Source organism: Suricata suricatta, chromosome 7 (genome assembly GCF_006229205.1).
Source record: "Suricata suricatta isolate VVHF042 chromosome 7, meerkat_22Aug2017_6uvM2_HiC, whole genome shotgun sequence".
In the NCBI taxonomy this organism is placed as follows: domain Eukaryota; kingdom Metazoa; phylum Chordata; class Mammalia; order Carnivora; family Herpestidae; genus Suricata; species Suricata suricatta.
Window position 1 is genome coordinate 76781244 of NC_043706.1, and position 24661 is coordinate 76805904.

Sequence of the window (24661 nt, forward strand, 5' to 3'; positions counted from 1 at the left end):
TCTCTAGAACTTTTTCATCATCCCAGACTGAAACTCTGGATACATTAAATAATAATTCTTCATTCTCCGTCTCCCTGCCATGCCCCAGGTCCTGGTAACTTCTGTTCTACTTTCTGTCTCTGTGAATCACTACTCTAGATATCTCATTTAAGTGCAATCATACAATATTTGTCATTTTTCGGTTGGCTTATTTCACTTAATATCTTTGAGGTTTGTGTATTATCTTTGCAACTTTTATACGAGACCAATATTTTATCAAGATAAAGTTTACCAAAAAAAAAAAAAATTGGTGGTGTCCCACTGGTGCACTGAACCAAGGCACAGCGGTTAGGGACAGTGCAGGGAGGCCAGAAAAGCTGAGGAGTGACATTACCTTTCTTTCCTTCCTCTTCCCATTCCTAGTCATAGGGAATAAGATGTAAGTAATAGTAATGTTTCTCTTGTATAGGGAAGTTTCTGCATTATTTATTAGTGAATTCTTTTTTCTTTTAAGTTTATTTATTTATTGAGAGAGAGAGAGGGAGAGAGAATTCCAAGCAGGCTCCACAGCCCCAGTGCAGAGACTAACACGGGGGCTGACACTTGAGATCATGACCTGAGTCTATGTCAAGAGTCAGACACTCAAATGACTGAGCCATGCCCCTATTAGTGAGTTCTTATACCAACCTGAGGGGCAGCTATTAAACCTCCCATTAAAATAGAAATTCTTAACTTGAAGTTCATCTGTGGGCTGCAGAGCCTGAGCTCCCTGAAATTTATGTATAAATATTTAAGTAAATGTTCATATGTATGAGGAGAGAGAAGTTCCATAGCTTTCATCAGAATTCTCAAATGGTTCTCTACCCCAAAAATGGTTAATAAGCAGTACCAGAAAATATTGCTTACACAGATATGTCTATCCCATAATAGGCTCTTTCACTTTGGTATCTTAGCCCCTTTCAGTTGTCTGGTGTATCTTTCCCCCACGGGATTTCTTTCAGCTCAGACCTGGGATAAGCCTCCACAGTTCTTTACCCTTCGGGCCTCTGGTCATTCATGTGTGTCCTATGGGCTTCAGGATCCATTCCTCAAGGGCTAGAGCCACCCCAGGGTGAACTATTTTGGAGTCCCCAGTAGGGGACAAGTGGAATAAAGTCTTGTTCAGAACTTAGCCTCACAACTTCTCTCCCTCCCCCACCTTCCTCAGCCTCCAGAAGAGGGGAAGGAAAAACTCATGAAGTGGTACCAAATGGCTAAAGTTCAGTAAATCCTGCCTTGGGGAATGCAAATTTAATTTTAAGATTGCCTTCCCTTTCCGTTATAAATGCATTATAAGTATATCATATAATACTTTCTATCTTGTGTAGTAATCCAGTGATCTAGGTAGCTATTGCATTGACATATTGCTATAAAACATGTTGAATATTAAGAATATATTCACATTGGTTTGTAGCTCATATGAATGGATTGCATAAATAGTAAAAATTATAATTTCCAAATTTTTCTTATATATTTGACTCCTCAATATTTGAATTTATCTCAGAAACCCTTCAATAAATCATGTTTATTGACTCATCCAACACAAATGTATTCTGTTAAGGTAGGCTAACTGCTATAAGAAATAACTGTCTCCAAATGTCATTGGCTTGATCCTGTAAAAGTTTATTTCTAGCTCATACAGAGTCCAAATCTGTTGTTTCTGGTTGGGCGGTTCTCCTGGTTAGCTGTCCTTCATGAAATTCAGGGATAAAGGCTTCTTCCATCTTCTGATGCCACCATCTTTAGCAAGTGGTCTCCAGTGTCACTGTAAGAGGGAACAGAGCATGGAAAGGCATACTAGATTGACTACCTTCACCAGCAAGTGAAACACATCACTTCTGCTCACATCCCAGTGGCCAGAGCGAGTCACACAGCCCCGCCTAGATTTAAGGAAGCTGGGAAATGTACTCCTTTGGCTGGGCAGTTATTTCTGAGCAATAATTATTTACTTTCAAAGGGGAATGGATCTCTTTGGTGATAAGTAGCCATCTCATCTATAAATATGCTAGTCTCTTTACTGGGCAGTTAAGTGTAACTGCCTTCATTGATTTATTTCTCACTTTCCAAGTATCTATATATACATAGTAGGTCTTTATAGTATGACGTGTGGATGAGACCTCCATACAGGAAGCAATTGTGTCATAATTGCATGTAAATAAATAAAATGGGATAAAGTCATCTAGGTTCATAAATTTATTAGGGAACAAAGCATATTTGATTTATTCAGAGTCATCCAACCATGAAGGGAACTGTACATTTGAGAAAGGTGGAAAAGAGGGAGATTAGCAAAGAACAAGAATATGCATGTTTTATTGGCTTCATGAATGTTACCGTAACAGTTTAAAACTACTTCAAGCTGCTGGCAATAAAGTGTGAAACTCTTTTCCTCTTCAGAAAAAAAAAAAAAGGCAATCTTTGCTATGGAATGGATTACACAATCACAAATGTCTGTATCCCTTTTACTTATTTGCTGTTAAGGGAAACTAAAGTTATAAGATTTGGTCCTATTTGTTTTATTTGCTTGAAGTAAATTTGTGCCTAGGAGGGCCGCATTTGTCTGTGTCCAGCTGCAAATGGAACATACTGAGGGATTAAGACAAGGCAATATGAAAGATCCCAGGACCCAGCTGGAGTCATGGAGTCATGGTCCACAACTTTAGTGTTGTACGTTAACCAAAGTCATGCTTCACTTATACATTAGCCGGGATCGTACAGTTCTGAGGAAGCAGTCCACATGATTAATATTTATTATCTTTTAAGTCCCTGTTCTTCTTAAGTTATATTTCATGGAACCCCTGTTGGAATTAAAGGTGCACCCAACCCAAGGTCAGCAAGTTATAGCCATGGACTAAATGCAGCCCACTGCCTGTTCTTGTAAAGTTTTAGAAGAACACAACCAAACCCATTCACTGATACACAGTCTATGGCTGCTTTCACACTACACTGGCAGAGCTGAGTAGTTATCACAGAGATCATATGGTCCTTAATACTAATATATTTACTGTCTATTTCTTTACAGAAAAAGTTTGCTAATTCCTTCACTAAATTTAAAGTTAGTATCGCTTATTTTGAAAGTAATTCTGCTCTTGGTTAGAATTTACTTTACTGGCCCATAGAGTTCTCACCATTTCAGTGGGTATACTAAGACCTATGTAATGCAGTAAACAAATTTAAAAAAATTCAGAAACTTCTACCTTCACTCCTTAGATGCTAATTCAGGACTGGGGAGGTGCACATTTAATGAGCACCTCAAATTCTCATGCAGGGGGCCTGGACTTGATGGAACTCAGACCCTTGTGGCAACTTGTTTTTTTTGATCCCTAGACGTAGTTTTTAGTTCCTCTGGCAGCTCTAAAGTCTCACCCAGTATTGAAGCCTCTCCTACGTGATAGGAGAGCTTGCAACCGAAAGGAGAATGCCCAGCGGGGGTTAATCATCAGCATTCTGAACATGTGCTGAGAGACCCAGCCGGTGGGTTTATCCTATAAATCAAATCATTCACCGCCTGACCTCACCTATAGAGCCATCTGCTGCTTTGCTTCTAAATAGAAATAATGGTAGGAAAGTAGGCACTGGGGCTTTAGCGAATGTGACTGGTTTACACTGGAGCTCAGGATGCCTCTTGATGCTAAGAGAGAACAAATGAAAGCTAAAATTAGCATTATGGCCCTGGGCTAGCTATCTCTTTTTAAAATCAAGGTAAAAGTTAATAGCAGAAGGAGTTACCTAGAGAGGAAGAATCTAAGTCCTGGTGCTTTATAGGAGCTTTAGGAACGGATGCTTATTTAATTGTTTATAATTTCCTTAATCTCCAGAATGTATTATCCTGGGTTAGGGGATACTTAATGAATGGCTTGCTCACTGAAGCCTTTCTTTCTCTACATTTGCTATTCAAAAACGTAGTAAAGAGCTGCGGAACCAGTCATGAATAACAGCAAAATCCTCTGGCACCTTCAGGTTTTTATACAATACAGGAAAAAGTAACCCCCCCCCCCCACCAAAAGACAAAACAAAACAAATAAATGAAAATTTGAGGGAAGAGTCAAAGACCTTCACACCTTCAGTACTTAATATGAATGGAGCTATGTTGCTGACATTCAGAAGCACTGCTTTAAAATGAAGAATCGGGTGCCTTTAAACATTTTACATTTTTGCTCTCCAGCTGAAATAAAATATGGATGCTTGATTGGGTGTAAGCCAGGGTTTTTTGTACTTTGAAATGTAAGTAAAATGAACGCTTTATCATCCAATGAAGGATTTGCAACTAATTAGATACCTTCCTGCTGAGAGACATCTAGGGAAATTGATTTCAAAGACGTGCTAAAAGGGATTTTTAAAATCCTATGTAAGGTTATTAAAGGATTCCTTTAAATAATCAGTTCCCTTCAACCAAGGATATTGATATATGGTTAGAATTACTAAAATTCACAGTATACCTTCTGTTCAGGCCCATCCTTGCCAGGAGGGAGGAACACCACTGAGGAATGCATTCTAGAAAGATTGTAAACTGAATAACCATCTTCTGTTGTTACTAAAATTACAGCTCTAGATCATTCCTTTCCCCCTCTGAGAAATGTAACCAGTCTAATTTATTTCTAGATACCAGAGTTTTCTTTTTGATTAGTAAAGCTTTAAAGAAAAGGCCATTTTGAAGAAGATAAACTTTAAGTCTTTATTTGAGTAAACTCTATCCCAGTGTGAGGCTCAAACTCATAATGATGAGATCAAGAGTCTTGTACTCTCCACCGACCAAGCCAAGTCAGGCACCTGGGAAAATAAAGCTTGTATCTTTAAAAACGAATTGGTATTTTGTATACCAAGAAATAATTTTCTTAATGCTTGGTGCATTTCATTTTTTTAAAGCCTAAAGTCACTAATTTATATCTTGCCTTGGATTTAAAATGTTTATTTACTTATTTTGAGAGATTGAGAGAGAGCAGGGGAGAGGCAGAGAGAGAGAAAGAGATAATTCCAAGCAGGTTCCACGGTGTCAGGGCAGAGCTGCTCAAACTCACACACCATGAGATCATAACTTGAGTCAAAATCAAGAGTTCTGTGCTCAATCGACTGAGCCACTCAGGCACACCTTCCTTTGGTATTTAAAGAGTCAGAAGCACTAACCCTGTGTAAAATTGATTGGTTGTGTTAAAAGTGACTATGCTTTTTGTGCACCTAAAAATAGAATATTGTGTCAGATTTTGCCCCAGGACTTTTGTGGAGTTTCTTATTATATTTCCCTTAATGTCAGGTACATTGACTTTGACTCTAAAAGAATAAATCTTAGGGGTGTCTGGGTGACTCAGTCGGTTAAGCTGCTGGCTTTGGCTCAGGTCATGATCTCACGGTTCGTGGGTTTAAGCCCCGCGTCGGGCTCTGTGCTGACAGCTCGGAGCCTGGAGCCTGCTTCGGATTCTGTGTTTCCCTCTCTCTCTGACCCTTCCCTGCTTGCGCTGTCTCTCTGTCTCTCAAAAATGAATAAAATAAACATAAAAAATTAAAATTAAAATAAAAAATAAAAGAATAAATCTTCAAGACTTTTAGTATTTGCTCTGAATTTTACTACCCAGTTAAAATGGATGGAAGTTAACAACATCTCAGTTCTATATTTTTTTTTATGTTAGCATGACACCATCATTATCATTTAGTGTTTTTCTTTTTTAAATTTAAAAAAAAATTTTTATTTTTAAGTAATCACTATACCCACTGTAGGCCTTGAATGCACAACCCTGAGATTAAGAGTTGCGTGTGCTACCGACTGAGCCAGCCAGGTGTGCTTTAAATTTTTAAACTGAAGTATAGTTGACATCTATGAGTTTCAGGTATACAACATAGTGATTTGAAAATTATGTACATTATGGGGCATCTGGGTAGCCTAGTTGATTAACATACAGTTCTTTTTTTTTTAATGTTTATTTATTTATTTTTGAGACAGAGACAGAGTGGGAACAAGGGAGGGGCAGAGGTAGAGGGAGACACAGAATCCGAAACAGCCTCTAGGCTCCGAGCTGTCAGCACAGAGCCCGACACGGGGCTCGAACCCACAAACCATGAGACCATAATCTGAGCCGAAGTTGGACGCTTAACCGACAGAGCCATCCAGGCGTCCCTAAACCTACAACTCTTGATCTCAGCACAGATCTTGGTCTCAGGGTCAAAAGTTCAAGCCCTGCTTGGGGCTTCACACTGGGCATGGAGCCTACTTAAAAATAAATTCTGCACAATACAAAAGGCCCACCATGGCAAATGTAGTTACTATTTGTTACCACACAAAGCTATTATAATATTATTGACTATATTCCCCATGCTTTATTTTTCAGCCCTGTGATGAATTATTTTATAACTGTAATCTTGTACCTCTTAATCCCTTTTACCCATTTTGTCCACCCCCCACTAGTTTTTTTTCCTCTGTATTTCTGAGTCTGTTTCTGTTCCTTGTTCTAAGGTGTGCTTCTTATTAGTATTAATGAAGGCTGTGTGTAAAGTGAAGGGGAAATATATTCCCACATCAGTAAGCAAACAGAAGCCATGCCTGATGGATTCCGTAGGAAAAAGGAACATCAGAGGCTACTAGGGTGTTTAAGTGAGGGGGAAGATGTTATATTAAAGTACTAAATGTAGAGGGAAAGACCAAGTATTGATTATGACCGAATCAAGTATCATAAGTCCGCTGCAGCCTTGCCTCAGCCCCACAAAATAATTGCTGCTCATTAAATTAGAGTGTATTATTGCCCTAAGATCAGGACACAAACTCTTTTGAGGATTCTCGGCAAGCCTAATCTCTCCACCTGAAAAATAATTTAAGGAACAAATTTTAAGGTCAGAGACTCTTCTTGGGGCCTCCTTATGTATTTGTCCTTTTTTTTTTCTGATTAGCACTAGGCAATGTGTCTTAAAACCCCAGGCCTCCGCATTCAAACCTGGCTGAATTGCCTCGGGTGGAAGCGGACAATAAAGATGCCCTTCAGGGGACGTCGTTTCATGGGAGACTGGCAGGCTTGGAAGAGGAGCGCACCCCCGGCTGCCAGGAAGGCCTGCACTCCGGTTTCAGTTCTGACAGCAGCCTTTGTGCCTTCCGCCAAGTCACTTTCCTACTTCTGTGGCTTTGCGTTTCTTTTCTCTTAGAAAGGTGACCATAGGCCTGATGTTTCAGATGGGTCCTCATTGATGAGTCCCCTGCTCCCATGGACTTAAGTCACAGAAACATTTCTTTTTTCACTTAACAAATTGTTATAAGGCAAATACCCTTCTAATTGGCACTCTGGTCAGGACACACAACTCTGCCAGCCACCCCAGAAGCCCTTCCTTGTGTCAGATCTCAGTCGTCACCCTGTCCCTCCGTCCCTCCAGAGTGACCGCAGGCAGCCCTCGCATGGCACGGCATGGTGCTGTGGATCTGCAGAGATCCTAGTGTGTGCCAAAGCCCTCGCAGGCTATCTCTGTAATCAGTGAGGGACCCTTAGACATTTGGCTTCAACATTAAAAATGCATTTACTGTCTGTTATAATTATATAGAGAAATGAAAAAAAACAATAAAATTTAGTACACTGTAATTTAAAACATTTAGCAACATTGAAAATTAAGCTTTTATTGCTTTGAAAAAAATTATTTTTTTTTACATTTATTTATTATTGAGTGACAGAGAGAGACAGTGCATGAGCAGGGGAGGGACAGAGAGAAGAGACACAGAATCTGAAGCAGGTTCCAGGCTCTGAGCTGTCAGCACAGAGCCTGATGCAGGGTCAAACCCATGAACAGCAAGATCATGACCTGAGCTGAAGCCAGATGCTCAACTGACTGAGCCACCCAAGCGCCCCGAATTTTTAATTCTTTGTAAAAACTCACCAAGAGTGGTTGTCTTGCCTTCTTTTCCCCATCATGTAACTCATGATACAAGTACTGTTCTGTCTTCATAAATTTTCCCTAGTCCTTTTGAAATTTGGATCAGTTTTTGATATTTTATCCTTTGTGCTTTTATATTATTTTTTTATAAAGGAGATAGTTGTTTTTTTTTAAGATTTATTCATTTTTGAGAGACTGAGAGAGATAGAGTATGAGTGGGGGAGGGGGAGGGAGAGGGGGCTCCAGGCTCCAGGCTCTGAGCTGTCAGCACAAAGCCCTATGTGGGGCTTGAACTCATGAACTGCAAGACCTGAGCCTAAGTTGTATGCCAGCTGAACCACCCAGGCGCCCCTAAAGAAAGTAGAAGTTTATTGAATACACCACAAGGGAGCAACAGGCTGACAGCAGAGAGGCTGTTTGCCTATCTTTTGCACTTTTATGTATTTATGTATCTTTATTTATTTATTTTGAGAGAAAACGAGGGATAGCACATACACGTACACAGGGGAGGGCAGACAGAGAGAGAGAGAGAGAGAGAGAGAGAGAGAGAGAGAGACCAAGACCAGAGGAGGTGCAGAGAAAGAGGGAAAGACAGAATCCTAAGCAGGTTCCATGCTGTCAGCACAGAGCCCAACACAGGGCTCGAACTCACAAACTGTGAGATTATGACCTGAGCCGAAATCAGGAGTCAGACACTTAACCGACTGAGCCCCCCAAGCACTCCTGTGTTGTTGTTGTTGTTGTTTTTAAATTAATTAATTAATTTACTTTTTAAGTAAGTTTTATGCCCAATGTAGGATTTGAACTCAACAGCTGTGACACCAAGAGTCACATGCTTTTCCAACGGAGCCAGCCAGGTGTCCCTAAGGTGAAGTTTTTGCGGGCATCATTTCTTTGGCCTTTTCATCTCTATTACTTTGCTCCTTTATGTTGATGAGTTGCCTTCATTAAGTTCCTCTTGCTGCACATCGAGAGTTGTCATTGGTATCAGTGTCTGCATTCCCATGGTCAGCTCTTTCTTCTTCTGTAACTCCATTGTATTCCATTCAGATTTCACATCAGTGCTTTCTCTTCTCATTTCTTTGCACTACTTTCTTCTTTGTTGGCCAATTATTGCTCTCAATTGTTCATTTTGGTAAAATATTGTGTGGGTTTATTAGTGGGTGACAAGGAGACAATACAAATACATGGTTTGCTGTCTGTGTGAACTGAATAATGAATGAGGAGCGACCGATCACTGCCAGACTTTGGGAGATGTAACATGACTCGTCACTGATCATGATGCACATTCTGTTAATTACTTGGTGATTTGTAGACTGAAGAGTTATGCGTGAAATTTGTACTTTATGCAAATTCTCGGTTAGTAATACACTGTGGTGAGTGAGATTTGGAGGAGTGGTGTAATTTAACTAAACTCTAGGAACTGAAATTGTGCATTTTAGAACCATGTAAAGTGAAGGCTGCCTGTACTGTTCTGTTACAGTAACCATTTCTTTTTATTTATTTTTTTATAGTTCTATTACCCAAATGTGCATCTTTAGAAACTATGACTTAATGTTGTTCCTTAAATCGTTTTTATGTCTCCTCTCTCTCTGTGATCTAGGAGTTTCACTTCTGTATTAGTTTGCTAGAGCTGCCGTAACAAAGTACCATAGACAGGGTGATTTAAACAACAGAAACCTACTCTCTCAGAGTTCTGGAGGCTAGAAGTTCCAGATCGCGGTGTTAGCAGATTTGGTTTTTCCTGAGGCCTCTCTTTTTGTCTTGTAGACGGCCACCTTCTCACTGTACCCTCCTGCTTGCACTCCTAGTGTCTCTCTCTCTGATAACAATGCCAGTCCTGTTGGATTAGCAGTTACCTTAATAGCTTCTTTTGAATTTAATTTCCCCTTTAAAAACCCTGTCTCCAACTACAGTCCCATTTCTAGTACTGGGAGCTAGAGTTTCAACTTACAAAACTATCCTTTTCTTTCTTTTACTACTTCTCTATCGAAATAGTTGGGCTGTTTGACCCCTAGTCACAGACAGCCTAAATTATAGTTACATAAACTTTTCATTAAAGCCTCAGGATCATTCACGAAGGACACTGTTAAAGATTGGACCCAGATTATGTTGGGTATGCCAGTTTTAGGGCTGTATAGCAAATCACCCCAAAACTTGGTAGCTTCCAGCAGCAATAATTGTTAATTATCTCTGGCAGTCTTCCAGTCAGGAATTGGACTGTGTCCCAGCTGAGAGGTTCTGACGCTGTCTCTCAAGTTTGTTGTCAAATACTCGTTTGGGGCTGCATTCATCTGAGAGCTTGACTGGGGCCAGATGATCCTCCGTAAGATGGCTTATTCACATGGTTGTCATGTTGGTGATGGCTGCTGGTGGAAGTCCTCAGCTCCCTTCTGCAATGTTCTTGCGGCATGGCAGCTGACTTCCCCTGGGTGAGTAGTCCAGGAAGCCAGGACAGAAGCTGCAATGCATTGTCATTTTCACCATGGTCTGTTAGTCACAGAGATTCAGTCTTGATTCACTATAGAAGGGAACTCCACAAGGGTGTGAGTGCTAGGAGGTATGGATTATTGGGAGCCATCTTTGAGACTGACTGCCATAAATGGGGAAAAAATGTCTTATGTCTAGGAAACCTACTTGCAAATCTCCACCTTTAAATACTTGCTTATCTTATAGACAAGTCATCAAAATTAACATTCCTTGGGACACCTGCCTGTATCAGTCAGTAGAGCATGCAGACTCTTGATCTCAGGATTGTGTTTAAGCCCTACATTCAGCATAGAGCTTACTTAATAAAAAAAGTTAAACATTACTAAATGCTAGCTTTCTACTTTATACTTCACATTTAATGAATTAATGTGTTTTTTTAAAGTAGTGTTTTGTTGTTGTTGTTTGTTTTTTAAGTAGGCTCTAAGCCCTGAGATCAAGACCTGAGGTGAGATCAAGAGTCAGACACATAATGGACTGAGTCACCCAGGTGCCCCAGTGAATTAATGTTTTTAAACATTTTCATGATAAATTTGTTTTTAAGTTTTATTTATTTATTTTGAGAGGGACTGAGAGAGAGAGAGAGAAAATGCCAATTAGTCTCTGTGCTGTCAGCACAGAGCCTGATGCAGGGTTCAGACTCATGAACCATGAGATTGTGACCTGAGCCAAGATCAAGGATTGGACACTTAACCAACTGACCACCCATGCACCCTGAGATAACTTTTTTATTTTTTTATTTTTATTTTTTTTTTTAACATTTATTTATTTTGGAGAGACAGAGATAGCTCATGAGTGGGGGAAGGGCAGATAGAGAGGGACACACAGAATTGGAAGCAAGCTCCAGGCTCTGAGCTGCCAGCACAGAGCCCGACACGGGGGCTCGAACCCACGAACTGTGAGATCATGACCTGAGCCAAAGTCGGATGCTCAACTGACTGAGCCACCCAGGCACCACAAGATAACTTTTTTAAAAGTAAACTCCAACCTCGGGCTTGAACTCACAACTCTAAGATCCAGAGTTGCATGCTGTACTGACTGAGCTAGCCAGGCTCCCCTTAAGATAACTTTTTTTAAGAATGTTTTATTTATTTTTGATACAGAGAGAGACAGAGCATGAGAGGGGGAGGGGCAGAGAGAGAAGGAGACACAGAACCGGAAGCAGGTTCCAGGCTCTGAGCTGTCAGCACAGAGCCCGATGCGGGGCTTGAACCCACGAATGTGAGATCTGACCTGAGCCGAAGTCGGAGGCCTAACCGACTGAGCCACCCAGGCGCCTCTAAGAAAACTTTTTATGCTCAATTTCTATGTTTGACTAAAAGCATTATACTAATCCAAATACCTGCATTTATCTGTTTTTAGATATCTCATCAGCTTTCTCATTCATCTGAGATACTGATCTTGAATCAAATTGTGGATTCTGAACTCTAAAATGTGGCAGTAAGAATTTTGGCTTGTGTTACTAGGGAGCAGTATGACTCATAGGTTACAGCTATAACTCTGAACTTTTATGAGTAAATCCTAATAAATTAATTGAACTATTTTTTCTCAATTTTTTAGTCTGTTGTATGAGAAGAGGATTTTGTTTGTTGTTTGAGAGGGGCAAAGGGGGAGAGAGAATCCTTAACATGCTCCATGCTCAGCACAGAGCCTGATGTAGGCCTTGATTCCATGACCTTGGGACCATAACCTGAGCTGAAATCAAGAGTCAGATGCTTAACTGACCTAGCCACCCAGGCCCCTGAAAAGAGGATTTCTAAGTAATCTATTTTTTTCAAGGTTTATTTATTTTTGAGAGAGAGCGAGAGTGCAGGCACGGGGGATGGGGGGCAGAGAGAGAGGGAGACAGAGGATCTGAAGTGGGCTGTGTGCTGATAGCAGAGAGCCCAATGCGTGGCTTAAACTCATGAACTATGAGATCATGACCTGAGCTGAAGTGAGATGTTTAACCAACTGAGTCACCCAGGCATCCTTAATTAATCTATTTGAAGGGTGCAACTAATAAATGAAAATTATAGGGGAAAACTGGTGATGATTTTGGGCTCTAGTATTATGGAGGAGTAGCATGTATGTGACATTCCACCGAGGGACAGTGGTCTTACCTAGTCTTTGGCCTGTGGTGTGCCCTGGGGTTCAGCACCATGGGGAGGAGCTACTACTGCTGTTCCACCCTTAGATTTTCAGAGTGGTAGCAGAGCAACCCAGGGCAATCTGTCGCGGTGGGGTGTGTACTCCTGTGGATGTAGACACCTCGTGTCCTGTTGGATCACAGATTTCATCCTCATTTGTCTCTCCTTTTTCTGATAGTCTCTGTTCTTCCAGATTACCATTGCTTTACGTTTATCAGCTTGATTTCCATAAATCTAGCAATAATTCAGATCAGCCTCAAGTGAATTAAAAGCTTCTGTTCCCAAGAACTGGACTCTACAGTGTCCCTTCCTGGCATAGTTCTGCAGCCTATATTTCCACTGCCATCTAAAGATCATTTATTGGGGCGGCTGGGTGGCTCAGTCGGTTGAGCATCCAACTTTGGCTCAAGTCATGATCTCACAGTTCGTGAGTTTGAGACCTACATTGGGTTCTGTGCTGACAGCTCAGAGTCTGGAGCCTGTCTTCAGATTCTGTGTCTCCCTCTCTCTCTCTGACCCTCCTCTGCTCACGCTGTCTCTCTCTCTCTCAAAAATAAATAAAACATAAAAAAATTTAAAGATCATTTATTTATCTAGGCAGCTTTCTGAGAGCTCGGTTGGTTTTATTTAAACATGATAATTTATAGGCAGATGTGTCAGGTCCCACCCTTACTTCTTTCTGTAAATATTTATCTGCTTAATTATTATGGGTAAAGAAAGCATAAAATACGTATTTCTAATGTTACTATATGCTGCTACCGTGTAAAATTGATTAAATTTTATTTTTGGCCCTAGAGAGCATACATTTTAGGAAATAAAACATTTTACTTTTAATTCAAGTAATTCACTTTCCCTTGTGGCAGTCTTTTAGAATTGTCCTCCTGGACCTCTTCCTCTCATTTTCAAATCGAGGCTCCAGACAGCCTTTTCCAAGAGCGTACCAGATAGGTGAAGAATGGTAACTGAAAGATCATGATCACAGAGACAGGAAACTTGCCTTGATCTATTTGGATAATAATGTAGTTATCATTAATGAATAGCAAATTCATTTCTTCCTTTTTTTAAAGAGAGAGAATATGGGCAATATTTATAAACTACACCAATTAAGATAAGCAATGCCTTATAGATTAACAAGATTTAGGAAGTATACATTTTTAAGAACTTTTCCTCTCAAGTTTTCTGTTACATTTACTAGGTGGGATCATTTCAGAATGAGAGAGAGTGGAGGAGTAGAAAAAGAAATGAAATAATTATCTCAGAGCCACATATCCACTCTTACTTAATGCCATATCACTATGCAGGAATTCACAAAGTGGAACATTAGTTCCAAAAGATTCATGTAAATCTCAGAAGTTACTGGGTTTCTTGACATTGTGATCAACAGTTTCGGGTATCATATATGCCTTTGCGTGGGTAGAAGACTGTACTAGAAATGACGGAAGAGCACGTGCTAAGGAACGGGAAGAATATAAAAAGGAAGAGAAACAAGGTGAACAGAGGTGATGGTGAATAGTAGTCGGGAGAGTCTGTTAGTGGAGGGGAGGTAATAGAACTGGTGTGAGATGAGATTTTTATGACAGATTGTGCTAAAGTATTATTTGGTATTTGCAGGAAGATCTATAGTTACTCAAATAACTGCTATATGAAGAAGTATAGGACTCTGGCTTTGTGTTAAATCAACTTATGTCCATAGCAAAACTGATGCTCATACTCTAGGATCTAAATATTTTTAGCAGTTCACATTCACTTAACAACTCAGTATCTTTTTTTTTTTTTCCGAGAGAGAGAGAGAGAGCACGAGTGCGTGTGCACTCGTGTACGCATGTGGGAGAGGGGCAGGGGGAGAAGCAGAGGGAGAGGCAGAGAGAGACTTTTAAGCAGGCTCCACACCCAGTGCAGAGCCCAACCTAGGGCTCCATCTCAACTGCTATGAGATCACGACCTGAGCCAAAATCAAGATTTGGACACTTAACCGACTGAGTCACCCAGGTGTCCCAATATCATTTGTTAAAGATGTTTGGGGTTTATTCAAGGAAAATTAGGAACATTATTTAAAAAGCCCCCTAATGTATTGTAGTTTGATTGGACTTCACATGGCTGCAAAAATGAGTGCAATATTCAATCCAAACTCTTGTGCATAGAATATTAGAAATGCTATTATTAAAATTTTTTTATGTTTTTAATTTATTTTTGAGAGACAGAGAGAGACAGCGCTTGCAGGGGAGGGTCAGAGAGAGAGAGGGAGGTACAGAATCTGAAGCAGGCTCCAGATTCTGAGCTAGCTGTCAGCACAGAGCCTGATATGGGTCTTGAACCCACAAACGGTGAGATCATGACCTGAGCTTAAGTCAGACGTTCAACTGACTGAGCCACCCAGGTGCCCCTAGAAATGGTATTATTGAACCTTTACACCTGTGGAAGTTAGTCTAATAAATTGAATTCTTGTCACACTGAGTTGCATACAATTCATATCTGAAAATGTAACTAAGAATTAATTTACTTATATTCTGCCTCACTTCACAGGCTCATTAGAAGTCACTGGTTGCTAGCTTCAAAAATGTAGTGAAGGGAGTTAGAAGTGTTTGTGTTCATTTGGGATCTGGCTGTTTTGTAGAGACAAAATAAATGTCTGAAATTTATTTGTGGTGGAGATGGGTGAATAATCAACAGTTCTTTCCAAGCATGTAATACAAGCTTGCTGTTGGCTTTTGTCTGTTTGCCTGAGGAACAAAGATATCTCTGTGCTGCAGGATAGAGACCTGAAGTGAGGCGACAGCGTGGTAAAGGCTAAAGAGCATGTGCAGGGATTTAGTGTGGTGACTGGGTGGCTTATGAAATCCCAGGCTTATGAAGTCCTGATTGGAGTAGGGTTCACAAATCTATATTCTGTCTTTTGTATTTCATATATAGTATTTTGTTTCAGAGAGAATAAAGTCTAATGGATAAGACAATGAAAGATTGTCTTTGGACAATTACTTCCTATAACAGATTTTCTGTTTTAACAGATCTCTTGTTATTTGAGCCCTTTTATTTATCTTTAGAGACATTAATAAAAAACAGGAAAGTACACAGTTATCCCCATGAATTGACCACCAAGATGAATTTTTAGTGTTTTTTTTTTAAATTTTTAGTTTTTAACATGTTCATGATGGGAACTTAATTTCCTGCTTCACAAAATATTATGCTCAGCATAAAGCCTATCAACTTGTGGGAAATAGGACATTCCTTTCCATGACTAGCTTTAATTTATAGCTACAGCTTTTAACTCTATTATAGTGCTTTGTAAACTCACCAGATTCCACAACTTAATATTAGCAATAAGCTGTGTACTTCTAGGACAGTCTGGGTCTTTTAGTGTAATTGATACAATCCCTGTCTTTGTACATCTTCAAATAGTTACAACCCATCTTAGAGTAGTGAGGAGGAAGAAGAAATGAAATGGATGCTTATCCTTTTTAAAAATGATAACAAAAATTCAAATGATCTTTCCTTCTCCATCTAGAGAATTTAAATAACTCTGAACTGTCAACCACTTGATGTGGTTGATTTGTTTTTTATTCATTGAACTGGGCTCATTCAATATGGAGACTTGCTCTTCTCTTCTGGGAAATTTTCTTCTATCATTTCTTTGGTAGTTCTCCTGCCCCCTCCTTTGTTTTCTCGTTAAAAACTTCGAATATGCAGATGCTGGACCTATTGGATTGAGCCTTTCTGTCTTTTAGTTCTACTTCCTGGGAGATTTTTTTAAACTTCCAGTCCTTCTGTTGGATTTTTAGTTTTGTCAATCACATTTCTATTTTCAAGAACTCTCTTTTGTTCTCTGATCATTCTTTTTCATTATAACTTGTTCTGCAATACTTTATTTAATCTGAGGATATCAATTCAGGTTTTTGGGTTTTTAAAAATTCTTGTTGGTTACCAACAATATCTCAGGGACTTACTCCAGGGTTTTTTCTTTTAGTTTACTGTGGTCTCTTCTTTTCATTTTGGAAACTTTACTTGAATGTCTGATGATCGTTGGTTTTGTGCTCAGGTTTAAGACTAAATGGCAGTTGGAGGCTCTGTGGGCACAATGTAGTGTATATGAAGCATTGTTCAAAATCTTTAGAGAGGAAACTTGTAATGTTGGCCAAAAAAAAAGCCACAGATGAATTAATACAATATTAATATTAGTTTTACAAGTTGAAAAATAAAACTAAATGTTAATATGGCTTATGGATATATGTATATGTGGCAAAACCATCACGATGACAAAAGAAATGAAGCACAAAATTCAAATAGTGCTTGCATTTTGGGGATGTGATTTGAGTTGAGCATAAAATTGGGAAGTGAGTTTTATTATCGTACTCATTACTGACATTTATGTAACTCATTACATGCAGTCTTTTCTATGTGTCAAATATTTCATAATAAAAATGAGAAATTTTGAAGGAAACTCCTTTCAATCCATGTTGAGACACCAGCTGCTTGACTGACAGTGTTCTGTGCCTGGAGTGGAGGAGTTGACTGCTCATAATCAAAACCCACCCTTGCAGCTCAGCATGCATTTTGAGAAATGACAGTGTGAAATGAATCAGCATGAACAGATGTTCTTGGCACCATGTTCTCTGAAGCGCTGATGTCGTCTGGCCATAGGTACTTCCAGACACTAATCAGTCTTCCCAGTGATGTTTAAGAGATACTTCCACAGGTCTCTGATTGCCTGCTGGTCTTATAAGTTCCATCCTTTGCCTTTGGCAGGGTTCCTCACGACACTTCTACTCCTTTATTGCTACCACTTACACCTCTCTGTAAGGCATTATAGGTCAAAACCATTCAGCTACACATGAAACAAAGACAGAAGGAGAAACCTCAGTGGAGTAAAGTTGTGGCTTAGTGAGAAAGGGTAGTATCGTGGTTAGCGCTCACTGGTTGGGAGGTCGGGAGAGGGGCCTCTGTCTTCCTCTCAGTGTTCAGTACCGGAAGGATTCACCTGTGTGTGCTGGCGGGTGTGTGTACATAGGTTTTAATATTATAATGTTTGAGGCAGAGAGTGTCCTAATGAATCAGTGCATGTGGGGCACTCATAACCAGGTATAAGTATTGTCTCTCAGTTTCTCTCCAATTTGTGTATTGTGCCCACCCCAGTACCAAGTGGTTCTAGGTCCCAAACCTCAACCGGGTTTTGCAGAGCAAAATTGTCCCTTTCTGCAAGTGTCCCCTTGTGTAAACACATGCTGAGGCTTCTTTTCCTTCCACTGATACAGGTTATCTCTTCACTCTATTGATTGTTTACTTTGCTGTGTAGAAGCTTTTTAATTTGATGCAATCCCATTTATTTATTTTTGCTTTTGTTGCCTCTGTGTTTGGGGCCATATCCCAAAAAAAAACCACTGTCCAGACCAATGTCAAGAAGGGTTTTCCCCCATGTTTTCTTCTAATGGTCTTACAGTTTCAGTTCTTATATTTAACTCTTTAATCCATTTTGAATTGATTTTTGCGTGAGGAATGAGGGTCTAATTTTATTATTTAGCATGTGGATAATCAGTTTTCTCAGCACTATTTATTGAAGAAGATTCCCTTCCCCACTGTGTTTTCTTGGCATCTTTATTGAAGATCAATTGACTGTAAATGCTTTGTTTTATTTCTAGGTTCTCTATTCTGTTCCATTGTTCTATATATTTGTTTTTATGCCCGTACCACACTGTTTTCATTACTATAGCTTTGTAGTACATTTTGAAATAATGTAGTGTGATGCTTTCAGCTTTGTTCTTTTTGCTTTGTCTATTTGAGGTCTCTTGGGGTTTCATATGTTTTTTTTATTGTTTTTAATAAATTTTATCATTGAAGGAGCTCATACTAACTGGTCTCATTCTTTGGTAAGGCAGTCTTTTGTTCAGTTTTGCAAAACATAGGTGATAATGTATATCTTTGTACTGGATATATGGATCATTCTAATTTATTAATCTCATTTATCAAACACAACCCTTTGGTAACAGGAGGTTGTCTTTAAGAAGCTCTGGGATAACAGAATAAAATACTTTTTTATGAACTGTAACTGAGGAGAACTGTTATTGGTCCCTGAAGTTAAAAAGCTGCCATTGTTCTGTAATTCATCACTAGATAATTTCATCACTAGTGGTGATATTCTATCTCATAGTCTAAATTCCTACTTCCACCAGCAGGAACTTCTTTTCTTTTTAACCTGATCAAGTGTCCAATTTTAGAACAACAGATGTCTGAAGCTTGCTTTATACTGATTAGTAATATTTTTTCCTCTAAGTTACATAAGACTTTTTTTAGTCTCTTGTAACTTGATCATCTGCACCCTTACGGAAATCGCAGTGCACCTTGGATGGTTCAGAGTGTTATCTACAAGCACTTACATCTGTCAGCCTTTTGTTCAGAGGCTAGAGCAGGAGATACATGATACACAGGAAAAGATCCTGTAATCTTACCTATTCTTATGTGACACACCATAGTTTGTCAAGAGTCTTTTGTATTTTAATAGCACCTTTCCAAGAATTTACATTGCTTCCATCTAAACTATCCTAGAACATCCTTAGGGGAAAGTAGCATAGGTTTCTATTTGTAAGGGAAATGGAAAATACTTTGTTTTATCCAGATTGTGAGTTAAATTTTAATATGTCTGGATAGACTAATGAAGAATGATTTGTGTGGGACCCACCTTGGCTGTTAGGAACAGGAAAGAAATTCTCAGGAATTATCATGGGCTGGAAAGGGAGCAGGAGTGTGTTGTCAATTTCAGTGTGAGATTTTGATAATTTGTGTTTGTGTGTGTGTTGAAGGGAGGGTGAATGGTAAGAAGAGTAAATAGATGACATTTTAGATAACTTGGGTAAAAATCTGAAACAAAAAAGAGACAACATGGTGAGGCAGGAGAAAACTTCTGGCTTCACTGCCTGTCTCCTAATATGCCTTGAAAATTCTGACCCGCAAAGATCCTCTTTCGTTAAGAATCTGTAGTGCATGTATTTATAGATTATCTGGCATTTTGTTTTAAATTATTTAAGAAAAACCTGAATCATTGCAAAGTGCTTAAGAGATCAGACTCTAGAGCTAGGTCAACTAGGACGAATCCTGGCTCCATTGTACCAGCTGTGTGACTGTGGACAAGTTACTTAACCTCTCTATGACTCAGTTTCCTTATATTTAAAATGGAGATAATAATAGTATCTAACTTTTTGGTTGGTTATGGATAAAGTAATTACTAAGCAAAATTAATATATATTCATTGTAGAAAAGTAGATAATAGGGAAGTTTAGAGGAAAGACAACATTTCAAATCCTTCCACCCACAGTCAACAACTATTAATATATTGATATATTGTACATCTATATATAATATATTGTACACCATATTGAGATTATACTTTTCATAATATTTTGCAACTTCCCTTAATAATATGTCATGAGCTTTCCCCTATACTACTCAGTTTTCAAAATCATCCTAAAAGACAGAACTACATTGAGTGGAATATATTGAATGTATTTCAGTTTATTAAACTGTTCCCATATAGTTGAAACTTTCAGATGGCTTCCAGTTTTCACTTTTACAAATGATGCTTCAGTAAACATTTTTGCATGTTCATCTCGCTCTTGAGGTTACTTTCCTTAAAGAGAAATGGAATTACTGAAGGAAAACATAATTATATTTTTAAAGCTTTGACACATATTGCCAACGTTTCTCCAGAAATTCTTACTAGCAATACATGAGTGCTTGTCATCTTGCCCTCCTGTCAGTATTGATTATTCTAATTTTTTATATCTTCTTTCATAAGTAAAAAAAAAAGTGGTATCTTTATTGTTTTATTTTTTTGTTTGATCATGAAGAAAGCCAAACATTTGTATATGGTTTTTAGTTCTTGAATTTCATTTTCTTCTGTGTGTGTGAAATGCCTGTGAATTTCTTGTGTACTTTTTTTTAAGTATTCACCTTCTTGTAAACTATCGATTTGTAAGAGATCTTCATATGAAAAGCTGTTGATTGGCTTTGTTAGGATTTGTTTCCCCAGGAAGTAGTTTCAACAATTCTGCTAATAAATCTAATATTCTGATGTTGGTCAATTAAGCTTCATCTGTGAGTTCTTTAAGAGAAAAACTATAAATTGATACGTACAATGGTATATTTATTTATTTAAAACTTTAAAAAATGTTTGTTTATTTATTTTGAGAGAAAGAGAGTGCATGCTGGGGGCAGGGGGAGAGAGGGGTAGAGAAAGGAGAGAGAGTGTCCCAAGCAGGTTCCACGTTGTCACCACAGACCCAGATGCCAGACCTGATCTCAGAAACCGTGAGATCATGACCTGAGCTGAAATCAAAAGAGTTGGACGCCTAACTGACTAAGCCACCCAGGTGCCCCAGTATATTATTTATTGATACAACAGGGAAGTCTTTTTTTTTCCCCCCTTCCGAGTATACCAGATACTTGTTAGTAATTTGACTTACGGTTTGGGTGGAATATACTTCATTCATTCTGATTAGATACTATGAATCCTATTTTGTGCTACACCTATGATATCTTGATAGATTCCTCAGCCATTTACTGGACACCATCTTAGTATTTAAACTCTTATAATCAGCCACATTGTTTATGGCCTGTAGTTATCAAAGGCTCGCTGTGTAGATAGGTCAAAAGTCAAGATGAATAGATTTTTGTGATTCTAGAACTGAGGTCATAATGTTTAGTATCCAAATGACTTGAAAGATGGGATTCTTAGAAAGATTGGAATCCTTGCAAAGGATTTACGCTTCACCGATCCTCTTTGACAAGTATCACAAGAGCTCTCCCTGTGTAGAGAAGATCATTGTTGTTCAGGCCGCCTGCACACTCTTGAAAGCATCTTATGTTGGGGGACTCATTCATCCATGCAGCATTTTGAGGCTTGAGCAGGAGGCATATATTTTTGTGAAACCTGGAGCTGAAGTGCATTCCCTTAGTGCAGTTTGGAGCAATTTAAAACAGCTACAAAAATTCCTGTGACACTGATAAAGTGTGGAGTTCATATGGCAGTGTTCCACCTTCTTTACTTCCAAGCCTCACCCACGGCAGATCCTCCCAGGTGTCTAGGTAGACACTGCTGCTGAGCAGAAAAGCCCTCTAAGAACCTGGCGGTGACTCATACCAGGCATCTATGGCTTAGGTCTCACAGATGATTGTTTCTTAACATGTCTCTCTGTGAACCTTTTTGAAGTTCTGGGTGTAGAGTCTAAACATTCACATTTTACCTAATAGGTGATAATGAAGGTGCTTATCTTACTTGTCTGGATTTTTTACTTAAAGTTTAGTGAAATATGGGTCACCTGGGTGGCTCAGTCAGTTGGGCATCTAGCTCTTGATTTCAGCTAAGGTCATGATCTCACAGTTTTCATGGGTTCAAGCCCCACATCAGGCTCTGCAATGACCTGAGGAGCCTGCTTGGCGGAGTTGCTCTCTCCCACTCTCTCCTTCTCCCCAACTCGTGCTCCCTCTCTCTCAAAATAAATAAACTTAAAAAAAAGGTTTAATGGAGGGGTGCCTGGGTGGCTCAGTTGGTTAAGCGTCTGACTTATGCTCGGGTCATGACCTCGCGTTTCGTGGATTTGAGCCCCGCATTGGGCTCTGTGCTGACAGCTCAGAATATGGAACCTGCTTCTAATTCTGTCTTCCTCTCTCCCTGCCCCTCCCCTGCTCGCACACTGTCTTTCTCTCTCCCAAAAATAAGTAAAGATTAAAAAAATTAAAAAAAATGCTTAATGGAATGTTTTATTTATTTATTTTGAGAGAGAGAGAAAGTGGGTGAACAGGTGAGGGAGGAGGATCTCAAGCAGGCTCTGTGCACTGAGCGTGGAGCTTGATGTAGGGCTTAGTTTCAGGAACTGTGAGATCATGACCTGAGCCGAAATCAGGATTTGGATGGCTTAACTGACCACCCAGGTGCTCTTGCAAGTTTATATCTCTTAATCCCCTTGTAGCTATTTCAGCCATCCCCATATGCATCTCCCCCCTGACAGCCATCATTTTGCTCTCTGTATTTAAGAGTGTTTTTGTTTGTTTCTTTGTTCATATGTTTTGTTTTTTAGATTCTATATATAAGTAAAGTCATGTTACTTGTCATTCTCAGACTTACTTCATTTAGCATACGCTCTCTATCTGTCCATGTTGTTGTAAATAGTAAGATCTCATTCTTATTTATGACTGAATAATATTTGATTGTGTGTGTGTGTATGTGTGTGTGTGTGTGTGTGTGTGTCTGTCTGTCTATCTACCTTCCTACCTCCCTAACTGCCAACCAGATCTTTTTTATTCACTCGTCTGTCAATGGGCACTTGGGTTACTTCCATATCTTGACTATTGTAAATAATGCTGCAATAAACATAGGGTGCATATATCTTTATTTGTATTGTACTTGTTAAAAGTTATTGTGAAGAGAGTCATGTATTATATTTTCTGACTTAAAAAATTTTTATTGTTAAATAATTTCTACACCCAATGTGGGAATCAAACTTACAACCCTGCAAGAGCCGCATGCTCTACTGACTAAGCCAGCCAGACCCCTCTGCCCCCATATTATTTTTTTTTAAGTTTATTTGTTTATTTTAGAAAGAGACAGAGCATGCAAGTGGGGAGGGGCAGAGAGATGAGGAGAGAAAGAATTCCAACCAGGCTTCATGCCCAGTGCAGAGCCCGATGTGGGGTTTGGTCTCACTACTGTGATATCATGACATAAGCAGAAATCAAGAGTTAGATGCTTAACCAAATGAGCCACCCAGGTGCTCCCCCCCATATTATTTTGAAGTAAATCCTGGGCATTGAATTATTTTACCTGTAAATAATTCAGTCTGTAGCTCTAAAAAATAAGGACTTATTAAAAATAAGCACACTACTATTATATCTAAAAATAAGTTCTTTAATGCATCAAATATTATCAATTTTCAGTTTTCAAATTGTCTAAAATAAAAGATTTTTAAATGGTTTTTTTGAATATGGGATTGGTCATTGTGAATCTAAGGTCTCTTTTTATTGTCACTTGCCTGTTCATTTTCTCTCTTTCTTTCCTTGTGAACTCTATCTTGATGAAACCATGTTCTTTGTCCTGTAGAGCTTGACACCATTTGGATTTATCTGGTTATGTCTTTGTGTTGTCATTTAACATATCTTTTTTCTGTCCCTAGTACTTGTGAATTGTCAGTACAGTCAGTGGTCTTTGAAGGTCATCATATGCAGGTTCAATTTCTTTTGACAAGACCACTTTATGTTTTTTCTTTTTTTTCTTTCTTTTTAATTTAAATCCAAGTTAGTTAACATATAATGTAATAATGAGTTCAGGAATAGGATTTAGGGATTCATCACTTACGTGTAACACCCAGTGCTCATGCCAACAAGTGCCCTCCTTAATGCCCGTCACCTGTCTAGCCCATCCCTCCATGCAACACCCTACCAACAATCCTCAGTTTGTTCTCTGTATTTAAGAGGCTCTTATGATTGGTCTCCCTTTTTGTTTTTATCTTATTTTCCCTTCCCTTCCCCTGTGTTGATCTGTATTGTTTCTTAAATTCCACGTATGAGTGAAATTACCGGATGTTTGTCTTTCTCAGAATAACTTATTTCGCTTGGCATAATACACTCTACTTCCATACACATTGTTGCAAATGGCAATTTTTCATACTTTGGTTATTGTCAACAGTGCTGCTAGTCATGTGCTCCTTTAAATCAGCCTTTTAATATCCTTTGGATAAATACCTAGTAATCCAATTGCTGGGTCCTATTGTAGTTCTGTTTTTAATTTTGTGAGGAACCTCCATACTGTTTTCCCTGAGTGGCTGCACCAGTTTGCATTCTCACAGGCAGCAGAAGGGTTTCTCTTTCTCTGCATCTTTGCCCCCATCTATTGTTGCCTGAGTTGTTAATTTTAGGCATTCTGACAGGTGTGAGGTGGCATCTCATTGTGGTTTTGATTTGTATTTCCCTGATGATGAGTGATGTTGAGCATCATTTCATATGTCTGTTAGCCATCTGGATGTCTTCTTTGGAAATGTGTCTCTTCATGTCTTCTGCCCATTTCTTCACTGGATTATTTGTTTTTTGGGTGTTGAATTTGGTAAGTTCTTTATAGATTTTGGATATTAACCCTTTATCTGATATTGACAAGACCACTTCATAAGAGGTGGTATGTTTTTTATCAGAAGTGTATTGTTTGTTTTTCTCTC

The 24661-nt window shown here is 39.0% G+C and overlaps 1 protein-coding gene and 1 long non-coding RNA gene across 6 annotated transcripts in view; one reads left to right on the forward strand and one right to left on the reverse strand.

Annotated features, from left to right (window-relative positions):
• Positions 1-24661, forward strand: part of ANKRD6 (ankyrin repeat domain 6) — a 191013-nt gene that overhangs the window by 10472 nt on the left and 155880 nt on the right. The gene's annotated exons all lie outside the window — the stretch shown is intronic.
• LOC115296358 lies at positions 1618-21104 on the reverse strand. Its single transcript, XR_003910863.1, has 2 exons — positions 20921-21104; positions 1618-1783 (listed from the first exon to the last, which is right to left on the reverse strand). It is a non-coding gene; the product is annotated as an uncharacterized LOC115296358 (long non-coding RNA).